Source organism: Camelus dromedarius, chromosome 11 (genome assembly GCF_036321535.1).
Source record: "Camelus dromedarius isolate mCamDro1 chromosome 11, mCamDro1.pat, whole genome shotgun sequence".
Classification (NCBI taxonomy): domain Eukaryota; kingdom Metazoa; phylum Chordata; class Mammalia; order Artiodactyla; family Camelidae; genus Camelus; species Camelus dromedarius.
In genome coordinates this window covers 50,416,393-50,429,753 of record NC_087446.1, presented here as the reverse complement: position 1 = coordinate 50,429,753, position 13,361 = coordinate 50,416,393, and the positions used below count along the sequence as shown (strand labels likewise).

The window sequence follows — 13,361 nt, the reverse complement described above, 5'->3', positions numbered from 1 at the left end:
CTGATTGTAATAAGCCAGCAACTACACGGAGGAAGGAGTCTGGTGAAAGGGTCCTGTATTTACACAAGCTGTTGTGCTTCCTGACATCATCCTCAGCGTGGTTTTGTTTTACTCATTTCAAAGCAAGAGACCTCTGCCCCATTCTAAAGAAACCAGACCACTGGAGGAGAAAAATCTTTGTTTCATTTGGGGAAAGTGTACATTTAAGTGTATGAACTGTACAACCAGCACGAAAAGTACATGAGTGGGTATGAGATGCTGAGAGCATCCTGATGATTTCCACGGGCAAGAAACTGTCAATATCTAAAAATAACTATAGGTAGTGGCTGTAATGGCATAACTTTCTATTCTAACTTAACTATTTGCTGTTGGAAAGCAAATTCATGTATTGTAATCAACCTAAAGATGTGTTACAGGGTTATTTCATACATGGCAGATTCTCAAAGTCCTGAAATGATGACATTGATAGAGTGCCACCACTCTGTTATAACCTTTGTATATTCTTTAAGTGTAACAAATACTTCATTCATTGCTTGCCCTAAACTTTGCATCTGGTGACATTCTTGCTGCTGTGTTAATATCAGGTCTATTAAGCTGGACCTCATGGTCCATTACCCTTTCTTTAGATTTGACCCCACGAAGTTTAGGGGTCTTGAGCACAGTGTGAAAAAGCAAAGGGTTTCACTCTCACCCAAGAAGCTCATTAGGACTTTATAGAAACACAATAAATACTCACACAGTACTAACATTTGCACTGAGGGACACTCACCAGACACACAGCCTGGTGTCAGAAGGTACCTATTGTTCCCTTTATCCAGGCCTGCACACTAATTTAGCCCGCTAACTAAAGAGAGTGCTCATTTGTAACCTGGCATTTTTTTCTTTGTAGGAAAGATTCACTTACTGGTATCCTCGCTTTGTGGGACTTTTTCTTCCCCATCTTTCTCGGTCTCGATCTATTTCTTAATGCTTCCACTTACATTCTGGATTGCATAATTTAAATCAACTCCCACAGTTCATGAAAGAATTCCAGTGTGAACTGCTGACAGCAATATCTGGCTTGGAGGCTTTCAATCGCTCATAACCCATGTTGGAATTCATTAATACCATTCGCCTTATTAAATGCAGTTTTATAATCCGAGGAAATAGTATTAGATTGGTTTAGGGGAGACTTGCCATCAACAGTGGTACGTTAGCTTTAATTTTAAAGTCTAGTAGAATTAACTCTCTGACATACTTCCTAGTAATTTTTATTTTATAGTAAGGAGTTACATCGTCACATAGGCCATCTTTTAATTATATCGTATTATTACGCCCAATCACTACCATAAGCAGATTCCCATCTTTAAAATACATTTTAGTCTGAAAATGTCACAAAACATTTTCTTCCGGGGGCTTGCAGGCAGCATGAAATGGGATTTCTACCCAGAAGCAGAAGCAGCTTGTGACCGCGAAGTCCCTTCTCTAAGGATGGCTTTTACGAGGTACAGTTGGAGGCTTGAACTCTACCATTCAAATTAATCAGATTTTCTTGGGGAGAATGCCTCTGGAACCCCCTACAAAGACTCTTTTCCTCCCCCCTACACTGCAAATTACTTAATGAAAACACTGCATTACACAAAACAAAAGGGCTTTTCTGCTGATGTCAATCAAGCACTGATGGTTTTGTTTTTGTTTCTAAAACAAGAAAACGAAGGGACAATTTTGTTTTACAAAGTCTGGATGAATCACCTCACTGCGTAACTTTCCAAGAAAATCTCACTGGTGACTTAGGAAAAATACTGGCCACTGAACAATTTCCAATTCCAGACCATGTGATAAGATTCAAATATAAGCCAAACAAATCATCTTTTTTTTTTTAACCAACCAGCTACTCTTTTAAGAGAAAACTGAGTTAGAAAATGGGGTGTGCTTTGCTTTGGTATATTCACTCATACTTTACTACATGTTAGGAACTTGCAGTAAATTCATATTATAGATACAAAAATGTAATCTGCAATGAAAAAGAATATACATGTATAACTGAATCACTGGGAACTGGGGAAGCGATGAGAAATGTGCTTGGGAAAGTAACATGGCTAGATGTGAAAGGAGCTGGATATGGTGCTAAGAAGGAATTTGTGCTTCTCCTGATGACATTGAAGGATTTTAAGGACCCATTGCTGGAGGTGAGGGCAACCACTAATACAGCCAGACCAGTGCTTTAGAGAGATAATACATGGCAAGGAGGAGAAAAATCTAGAGAAGAGAGTAATTCATTCATGGCAAATGATAAATATTATTGCAAGAATACATTAGGCAATCCCTGATGGTCCAACCTAGGGAGGTGAAAAAGGTTAAAAAAAACACGTATTTAAGAGACATTTATGAAGCAGAATGGATATAACCTAGCAATCAGCCTCATATGGAAATGAGCAGTGAGAAGTACGAAGATAAGCTTAAAATCTCTAGGCTGGGTGACTGTAAACAGTAATTCCCTAGAACAGGATTTATGGAGAATATAGTAAGTCTGGTTTTTAACAGGCTGAGTCTGAGACACTAAATGAAGAAGGACTTCAGGTTACTGGAAGCATGAAACTAGAACTCAGGAAAAACATCAGGTAAAGTTTGGGAATCAACTTCATAGGTGCGAATGCCGAAGTCATAGGAGGAGACGATGTCATTCAGGAGAGAGGTGAAAAGGAAGGAGACAGATTTCCTATTTCATATCACCCAAATGACAGAGCTGTCTGAGGTGCTGTGTTGAGAAAGAATTTAAGGCCACCTTCAGGTATAGTGGGAAAGAGTGTCATAAATGACAACTAGGACCTACCGTTGGTTTCAGAGATGGAAGTGATTGCACCTGTGGCAGATGTGACCCATCCTCAGTAATCAGAGATTCAAGAACAACCTGCTGGAAGCCATCAGTCCTTCAGGGATGGTGGGAGAGCTGTGCTGGTAAAAGAGAATAAGAAGAACAGTCAGAGTTTGAAGAAAAATGAGCCGGTGCCTAGTACTGTACTTAGTTCAGTATCTCAGACATCACAATCATTAAGCCTTTGTTGAAGGAATGGTTGAGTTGATACAGTGAAGTGTTGACAACTTATACTGCTACTGGGGCAACTGAAAAATCAGCAGCCTGATTCATAATAGTAATAACAACATCCTCAGGTATGTTTGGTTAAAGACATTAACGTTTTGGTTACTTTCTTTGGAAGAGCATGCTATTTTCCCTCTTTTCACATAAATACGGAAATTATTCAAGTGTCGATCATTTGGAATACTTGGGATAATTATCAAAGCAGTAAGAGGGAAAAAGTCTGTATGATTTGATGTAAAAAAAATCAGATTGAGAAAGTAAATGTAGAAAAATAATAATAGTTAAAGAAAAAATGGCAGTGAAGGAAGGGCACTCTTTGGAAGGTATCCAGAGAAAAGTGAGCAAAATTTTCTTTTATACCCTAAAAGGCAAATTTTTTCAAGAAGAAAAAGAAAATGCTCCATCTATCTGGATAATGTAGAGACTCAATCAAATAGTCTACCTGCAGTGGTCAGGTAACCACCACCACTCTGCTATTTAGGTGGTTTTGTTTTTTTTTTAATTGAAGTATAGTCAGTTACAATGTGTCAATTTCTGGTGCATAGCACAGTGTCCCAGCCATGCATATACACACATATATTCATTTTCATATTCTTTTTTATTAAAGGTTATTACAAGATATTGAATACAGTTCCCTGTGCTATACAGAAAAAATTTGTTTTTTTAATCTATTTTTATATATAGCAGCTAACATTTGCAAATCTCAAACTCCCAAATTTATCCCTTCCCACTCCCTTTCCCCAGGTAACCATTAGATTGTTTATTATGTCTGCGAGTCTGTTTCTGTTTTGTAGATGAGGTCATTAGTGTCCTCTTTTTTTCCTTTTTTTAGATTCCACATATGAATGATATCATATGGCATTTTTCTTTCTCTTTCTAGCTGACTTCACTTAGAATGACAATCTCTAGATCCATCCATGTTGCTGCAAATGGCATTATTTTTTCACTTTTTATGGCTGAGTAGTATTCCATTGTATAAATATATCACAGCTTCTTTATCTAGTCATCTGTTGATGGACATTTAGGTTGCTTCCATGTCTTGGCTATTGCATATAGTGCTGCTATGAACATTGGGGTGCATGTATCTTTTCAAATTAAGAGTTCCCTCCAGATACATGCCCAGGAGTTGGACAGGTGGTTTTTATCTAAAGAGATTTTGCCTCTGAAATTAGAGTCTAAAAATAATTAACCATTCGTCCATTCAATAATTCAGAGTATCAAACCTGTGTACGAAACTGGTCAACCAGTTATGATTGTGTACAGGGTAAACAAAAGGATGGGGGGGATTTAGAAAGAGGTGTTTCTAAATGTAGTTGCTACCATGAGGAGACAACATTTTGGGATTGTATTACCTCCGCTGGATTGTAGTAGGGTACGGACAGCAAGTGCCAACACAAAGACACAAATAACTAGACTATTCAGCAATTATAATACATATGGTGAGATAAAGTCCAAAGAGGAAAGAAATCACATCTGCTTTATTGCAGAAAGGAAGATGATCTGAAGTTTCTTTGACAAATGTAGGATTTGCATTGAGTCTTAAAGGAAAAACACATAAAATTTTAGTCTTTGGGTGGCAGAAGGTAAAGCCAGGCAGGTAACTTGAGTAAGGGCAAAGGAAGAAAAGTCCAGCAAGTTCTGGAAGAGGAAATGAACCCATTGAGCTAGAGACACCTGACAAATCTTGGACAGTGCTCCTCACCTCCCCATCTTACTCAGCTCACCCTTGGTGTTTCCTTTGGCTTTGGGTCAGACATTGGCTGCCTGGGGTCCCGCCAAAGGAGGAAGAGATGCCAAGGTGCCACCATGCTGGCTTCCACCTCTCACACTTTGTGATGCTCTGCTGTGATGACGGCAGAAGGTTTTGCAAGCCAGCTTCCCCCAGCTGTTGGAAGGAAGAATTTACTGATGCAAGCCTGAAAAACCTCAGAGGACCTAAAACAAAAGCACACTGAAGTGGGAAGGCAGGCATCAGTTATTTTGCATGTGCTGTGAGGAGGTGCTGGAGGAGGGACACCAATATTTCTGAACTTTTGTAGTTTTCACTGTTGGAAAATATGATTTGTCTTTGGATAAAGGTCCCAGGTTTTTTGTTTTTTGTTTCTTTTTCTGGGAAGCACAGGTTGTTTTTTGTTTTAAAGCTTTTTAATCAGGCAGATGTGATGCATTCTATTTACTGTTCTAGGAGCAGCCCTGAATTGGCAGTCTGAACTTGGCTGTTTCTAACCGAGAGACAGAATAGCTTTGCCGTGATTAAATGCTGGACTTTTGACTTCCATTTCCCAGAATTTGGTATAAGCTCCTTGACAGCAAGATATTTATTTTATGCTTCTTTATATCTGCCACATTTTCTATTGCTTAACACATTATTCTGTGTTGGTGGAATATTGCCTGGCCCTTACTTTCCTCAGTCTTCTAAACACGTAACATTGAGATAAAGAGAGCTCTGAGAAGGATTTTCATTATCCCTTAAGGCTTTTAATGGTTTAGATAAAACTTATTTTTTAACAGTATAAAATTAATGCCTACTTCACAATAGCCAAAAGGTGGAAATGACCCAAATGTCCATCAACAGATGAATGGATAAACAAAATGGGGTATAGACACATAATGGAATATTATTCCGCCATACAAGGGAATGACATTGTGATACATGCTATAACATGGATGAATCTTGAAAACATCATGCTAACTGAAAGACATCAGACACAAAAGGCCACGTCTTGTGTGACTCCATGTTTATGAAATATCCAGAACAGACAAATCTACAGAGACAGAAAGCAGATTAGTGGTTGTCAGGCACTATGGAGAGTAGGTTGTGGGGAGTGAATGCTTACTAAGTGCAGAATTTTTCCCCTTTGAGGCAACGAGGAAGTTCTGGAACTGGACGGTAGTGACAGTTGCATAACATTGTGAATGAACTTACTACCACTGAATTGTAGACTTTAAAATGGTTAAAATGTTAATTTTATGTTACATCTACTTTACTAAAAATAAATAAATAAATGAGTTAATTCATGCTCTTAGTGGAAAATTTACCCCTCGCTAAATTAAATTCTTTGAGCGTTAGAGTTGTCAGATAAAATACTATCCTTATACTAAAAAATTATTCTCTGTTTATCTGAAATTCAATTTTAATTGGATGTCCTGTATATTTTTGGTTTGCTAAATCTGGCAACCCTGTTGAGAGTGGTGAATTTGTTTTGTCATTGCTTTATTCCAAGCACTCAGGACAGCATCTGGGATGTGCTAGGCAGGCCCTCAATAAATATTTGTTACATGAATATAAATTTGAAAAGGCATATACATATAGAAACTAAATGATAGAAAGAAATGGAAATAATTTATAAGTCCACTGACCAATAAAAACAACTCAGAGTTTCTGTCCACTTCTACTTAGAGCCTTTACTTCTGTGTAATTTTTTCCCCTGGTTGTTGTCAATACTTGGGACAACTGCATAGCCTACTGTTTTCATTGATGAGTTTAACACAAGCATCCATCATACTCCAGACTCTCCTAATAAACATAAATTGAAAAAGCTGAACAATGCCATATTGTGTACATATATCATAATTCATTTACCGATTTTCATATTGTCAAATAATCTACTGCTTTAAATGTTCCCATGCTTTATATCATGTATTAGTAAACAACAAACAGCTGGTCTCTAAAACTTTGTTGTTGAACATCCTAAGATAAATTCATAGACAAAGAGTTACTAGATCAAAGGAAATAGACATCTTATGGCCTTTGCTCTGTAGTAAAAACTGATTTCCAAAGGGTTAGGTTAATATATATGTCCACCTGTGATGAATATAAGTGCTCATTTAATCACTCTGGCCAATACCTTTATGACAGCTTGAAATCTTTGCTAATTTAGCAGAGGAAAGAGAATATCTTGTTGTTATGAGTTTTGACTTTTTAAAAAATAAAAATTGAACATTTCCCCACATATTTGCTGGTCAATCATTTATTCTTTTGTGACTAGCCTTTGCTGATTTATTTAGTGGAAGGTCTTACTGTTCTTATTTATTTCTATGCGCTTATAAGTCAGAGATATGAATCCTTCACCTGGCATTCTTTTAATAAATACTATCTTCAGTTTACTGTTAAATTTTGGTTGTTCCTTTCATGAGAGGAGCTTTACTAAAGAATAAGATTGCTGGTTTATTTGTTACTGTATCTTAGGATTTCCTTTGGCCTGAAGTGCAGGGTCAGCATCACCTCAGGGTCTTGGTATTAGGGGAGAAGACAAAAGGAATGGATGCGGAGAAAAAGCAAGAGGAAGTGATCACTGGAGAGCAACGTTAACCAACTGGCTTCCCTCCTTCCCTGCTAGGGTTTTGTTTGTTTCAGTCAACGGTAGACGGAAGCCTGCTCTACCTGCTTCGGTGTGTGTAGCCTGACTGTCAAGCCCAGCTGGGCTAGGATGTCTTTCCTCAATTTTTCATTTTGTAGAGAATTCACTTTGCTTGTTTGATTCTGGTCATTTTTACACCCATTCAGTTTTTTGGCATTGCAGACCAATATTCGTGGCACTTACACAATGGAAAGTTGAGCCTTGGAGAATTCATTTTAAGATATGGTTACCAAGAACACCTTATACCTAAAGTTCAGGACGGCCCTTGAGGACACTAAAATTGATGCACTAAGAACAACTCAGCTCAGACAAACTGACACTGTGACAACAGACCAGAGCACAATTTGATCGCTGAGATGTGGGAAGAAAATACGAAAACTTCTACTTACATTTACTGTAGATCACATTTTAAAGTTATTATTTATTCACTTTATAATGTATATAATATTTTTGTAAATAAACATCAATTAGAAGACTGTACTTTTTTATGATAAGGGTGCACAAAAATGCCTTGGAAATGACTGGAAAGGATAACCATTGAGTGAAAGGGGCACGGAAAAAAAGAGTAAAACTTGGGAGTGGCACCGAGTAGGGCTTCATCCACATCTGTTAGTCGTCTGTCGCAGAGCCGAATGGTATCCAAAGTTACTATCGTAAGATTATTTTTCACTTCTTTTGAGAGTAGTTGAATGAAATCTGACTGCACTGAGAAAATTTACTCGGGACCCTACCAATGGTGAGCCATCAGTAACTTTAGAGCAAAACCCCTTTCTGAACCCAGATGGAATGATATTATTTTAAACCAATCCAATGAAGTTTTATTTCTAAGAAGTGTCCTGCTCAGCAGTTAAGGAAGACAAATGAACAGTTAGGCTTTGCAGGATAGGAGTTTCTGACGTATACTAAGTACACTGCGTTTTGTGAATTACATTTTTTTTTCCGTTCCAAATTTGTTTTATCACAATTCTATATTCTGGAAATGAAGCCCTTGCCAGTCGCATCATTTGCAAGTATTTTACCCTAGTCCATGTGTTGTCTGTTTGTTTTGTTTATGTTTTCCTTTGCTGTGCAAAAGCTTATACGTTTAATTAAATCTCACTTGTTTCTTCTGGCTTTTATTTCTTATTGCCTTGGTAGACTGACCTAGGAGAACATTGCTACGATCTGTGTCACAGAATATTTTGCCTATGTTTTCTTCTAGGAGGTTTACGATATCTTGTCTTATGTAAATCTTTTTTTTTTTTTTTTGTCTTATGTAAATCTTGAAGCCATTTTGAGTTTATTTTTCTGTATGGCGTGAGGGAGTGCTCTAACTTCACTGGTTTACACGCAGCTGTCCAGGTTTCCGAAAACCACTTGCCGAAGAGACAGTCTTGTCTCCATCGTATGTTCTTGCCTCCTTTCTCGAAGACTGATTGACCATAGATGTGTGGGTCATCACAAGTCTAACATCAGCACATAACAGACACCCAACATCTCTGCATTCCCCCTTTCGTGTCTGTCTCAGGCAGACACTAGGGGAGTGGTGGCTGCGACTGCCTTGAGCCTGTCCCCTTTGTAGCATCTGCCCAGCTCACAGCAATTGCTTTATGGCCCTCCCATCCCACAGAGGCCAGGCCCCGGCAGCCACATCAAGAAATACGACCTATTCTCCAAGAAAAGCTTTTGTTTTCTTTATGGTGTTGACCACAACATGGTGGGAAGCCATATTCCTCCATGAAGATTAAGGGAGCAGGGGAAAGTCATGGCAAAAGAGACAAAGGAAAGAAATAACACACAGAGACAAGGAGAGCTGAGGGGCAGGATTATGGGCTTTCTGGAGATTCCCATTTTCAGTCCCCAAGAGTCTCGTCTTCCCTGGAATTCTGAGAATTCCCTTGAATTCCCCTGAATTCCCTTGAATCATTAAGTGCCTGTAATTCATTTTTCTTTTTGTTTTTTAAAAGCTAGCTAAGATTGGCTTCAGATCCCAGCACCCAGAGTCCTAGTGAATACACTACTTACATCTTGGACTTTGCAACTTTAGAGGGTGGGGCAACATGTTGGCAGATGGAAGGCTGTTCAGTCTTGTATCAGCAGGCATGCTGAAAAGCCCAGGGTGGCTTCTGACCTGCTTAATCCAGCAGTCACCACTTGCCCACAGCTTCCTTCACATATCTGCTCATGGTCTGTGCGATGGGCTGACTGCGGAGCTAAAGAGGCCAAAGTCACTGGCTTTCCTCTAACGACAGTCACTTTTCAGTATACTGTATGGCCAGAAACTTACTCTCTACAATTAACCAGCTGTACTACTTGGAGTGTATCTGTGGGTCTGTGGGAGTATTTTTCCAGCGAAGCCGTGGGCTCCTGGGAGCTTTTTTCTGCAGAAGTAGAGGAATAGGGATTTGACAGTGGCCAGGCTTGAAAATCGTAAGAGTTTATTCTCTAATGGCCCATCAGATGGTGATGAGCACACACTTCTGAGCAGCAGTAAGTTCCTTATGGGCAACTGGGAGCCCAACTTAGGTGTGATTTGGATAAATAGGAAATTACTTTGTAGTCAGAATGGTGAGGCCTGAACATATGAGTTACACTTTCTGCAGATGAGAAATTCTACTTAACTCATCAGCAGACAGCTGCTCACCCAATCTGATCCGAAGGATACGGCAAGGTTTCTTTCTCCCAAAACTAATTTCCTCGCAGAGGACATCACCCACCCCTACAGGAAATTCCAACCCTCTTTAATCAGACAACTTAAGGGGAGCCAGGAATTGTCCCCAGAAGGTTAGTGTTAAACTGCAGATGTTATCTGGGAGCAAAGGAGAATCCTGAGGGTTCTATTGATCTCCGCTCCTTGTACAATGGTGAGCATTGGTTTATTATTAGACTAACAAACTATTGCCTAGGAAACTAGAAAAGAGAAGAGGTGAGGTGAAAAGTGCGGGTGAGGAATAAAGTTAGAGGATATCATCAAATAACTTGGGGTAGACATGGATCCTCAGGGCTGAGCACGAAAGGTTGGCACAAGCAGAGCCCACACAATGGTCCCATTGTGGTTGGGATGCTAGAGAGACAATAAGAGAGACCAAGGGCAGCGTGAAGAAATGTCCTGGGTGAGGGCACAAAAGCAGAATGTCTCAAAGACCTCAAAGGTTTACCTTGGCTATCTTGCTGATCAGAACCACTGGCTATTTGAAGAATGTATATTAATACATGGAATTACTCTCCTGGGTTCCTCAAATATCCAATATAATTGTGAGAATATAAAGATCAAGTTATAAATGACTACTTTTGTTCTTCTGCTCTTTTTTTCTCTAAAAAGATTACCTTCCCCTTACGCGAAGAGGATTCATGGTGGCCACGTACAGAATTGGATGGGAACAGATTTACACCCACACTAATCCACTGCTGCCCAGGTCAACCCTGACAATGGTGAAACTGGCATGTCTTCTGACTAGAGAAGCCAAGATTTAGCAAATAAAAATACAGGATGTCTAGTTTAATTTGAATTTCAACTTTAACTGCGTGTTCTGCACCTTACCTCGCAACTCTACTTTGGAACTAATGAGGAGTGTCTTTTTCTCATAAACTTATCATATTTCTGTAGAAAGCAACTAACACTGGTAATTAAAGATTCAATTCAACTCACGAAAACAATGACTAGCAGGCACTTCCTTTTTTACAAAGTATTTATTGTGCTAGGTGGGCTGTGGGGAAATCAGACATAATTAAAATACGGCCACTGTTTCTCACATGCTATAATCTAAGAGGAAAAACGTGTGTGTGAATAACCGTCCATATTACGAGGCAGAAGGCAATGTGCCAAACAGAGTGTGTATTAAGACTACTGAGGAAGGAATGATTAAATCTGATGGACAGAATCTGGATGGGGCTTTGAAGAACGGGCAGGACCTCTGTGCACAGAGAAGGAAGGGTATTCCAGGCTCAGGGAATAGTAAATATGAGCAGAAGCTTGCAATAATGAATAGTTCAGTCCATGTTTGAGAAGGGGCAAGTTGGCTAGTATCCAGAGCGCAGCATAGACAGAGAAATGAGATGGAGTTGATGCTGAGAAGGGTAGGTTAGGGTTGGATGGAGAAGGTTCTCGAATGTTATGCTAACAGTTAAGATTTTCTTTCATGGCAAAGGTGTGGAGGCGTAGGAGGAGTCCAAGTATTTATTGCAACATGGGAAGCGCATACTCCAGCCTGTGCTTTAGGATGACGAATCTGTAGCAAAGTAATGATGCTTTGGCAAGGCAAGAGTTTAGAAGCAGGGAGACGGCTTCACAGGATGATTACAATTATCATCCAACGAGGAATTATACTCATGACTTTAGTAAAAAGTAGCTAGTCTCTCTTTAACATACTGAAAAGCCTGCTTTCTGGTTTTGAAGCAGGGTAAGAGCCCCTTCAATATCCCTTCTGTTGTTGAGCCTGGCCTGTGAGGTCCCACTTGGCCGACTGGCATTTCTCTCCCTGTAGCTGGCATCTCTGTGGACTGCAGGCTGCAACATCCCCTCCACATCTAAGTGATGCACAGGCCAGTTCCTGGGGTAACAAATACCCCTGGACCTCTAGGGACTCATCACTCTGTTCCTACGTAAAGGGAAGTGCTTGAGATGGTTACAGGGAATGGAAGAGGCATGGATGGATTACTTACCAAGAACGTCTTCTCTTCATCAGTTCCTGATTTCAGGTTCTTTATAGAAGGGGTAATTTTATTTTACAATTAAGCATGTATCTTCAGAGTAACAGTGATGCTCTCTTCATTTGAGTTGAGTTTCTATACTGACCACATGTATACCTGTAATAAAACAAATCAATACCTATAATTATAATTAAAACTCATTAACAATTATTAAACACTTACAATGTTCTAGTCACTGTAGTAAGTGCTTTATATGAATTACTTAATTTAATTTCCCCACTAGCCCTATGAAAGGATCAAAATGTTATTAAGAGGCAATTCATATAAGAACAATGAAAGAATTATAAATATTATTAAAATTATAAAAGGTGTGTCAAAACATGAAAACTATTTTTAAAAGATGCCATTTTCACTTACCTAATTTGGTAAAGGTTAAGAAGAAATAACACCAAATGCTGGTTTTGATATAGTCGCATGTACCATTGGTAGGATGAAAATTGGTAAGACTTTTCTGGACGGCTGTTTTCCAGTAAGTGAAATTTTTGTGCCCCATGATCTAGAAATTATATGTGAGGGAATTTGTGCCAAAGACATAATTAGAAATGTGTACAAAGATCATGCTGTGAGGATGTTCATTACAGTGTTAGCACCAGGAAATGAAAAACACCGGATTGCTTCACAATAAGAGATTTGTGAATTGTTTTTTCAATTGTTGCTACAAGGATACTTGGTTAGGAGCATCGAAGGTGATGGCTTTTTTGTTCTTTCTTTAAATTTCTTTGGAAAAGGTATTAAAACATTAAAAAATGCTCTCCATGTTAACTAAAACACTACAGATGATAATACAAATAGTATTTGAAAGAAATTATTTAAATTTCCTTAACTTATTTCACTTTACACTCTACTATATCTGTACAGTGGAAGAATAAATATGGCTTAAAAGTTGAGCAGTTAATTTCTTTGGCTTTTCAATTAGCAATCCGTATTCTTCAAAACATTAAATTTTAGGAACGATTATTATATATTGTTTGTACTAATGTAATTCAGCCCATCAGATAAGTCTTGTCATATTACTAACAATTTTTTTCTCTTTGAGTCTTTTCCTACAGGCTCCATTCAGGCTGTAGTGAGCCAGGTTTTTAAAAAAATTTTTTCGTTAAAATTTGTTTTATTTTTGAATGACAGAAGAGAAGAGATTTGAGCACCTAGCCAACCCATCAAACTCTTTTTTTCCCCTGTTTAAAAGAAATACAAAGAAAGAAAGAAAGAAAGAAAGAAAGAAAGAAAGAAAG

The 13,361-nt window shown here is 38.6% G+C and overlaps 1 protein-coding gene across 1 annotated transcript in view; it reads right to left on the bottom strand.

Annotated features, from left to right (window-relative positions):
* ANO6 (anoctamin 6) overlaps positions 1–12,222 on the bottom strand; it is a 278,097-nt gene extending 265,875 nt beyond the window's left edge. The window contains exons 1-2 of the mRNA XM_064491795.1: positions 12,082–12,222; positions 2,813–2,934 (exon numbers count right to left, since the gene is read on the bottom strand). The gene's annotated coding sequence lies outside the window, so the exon portion shown is untranslated. The remainder of the gene's footprint in view (positions 1–2,812; positions 2,935–12,081) is intronic.
* Positions 12,223–13,361: the final 1,139 nt, after the last annotated feature.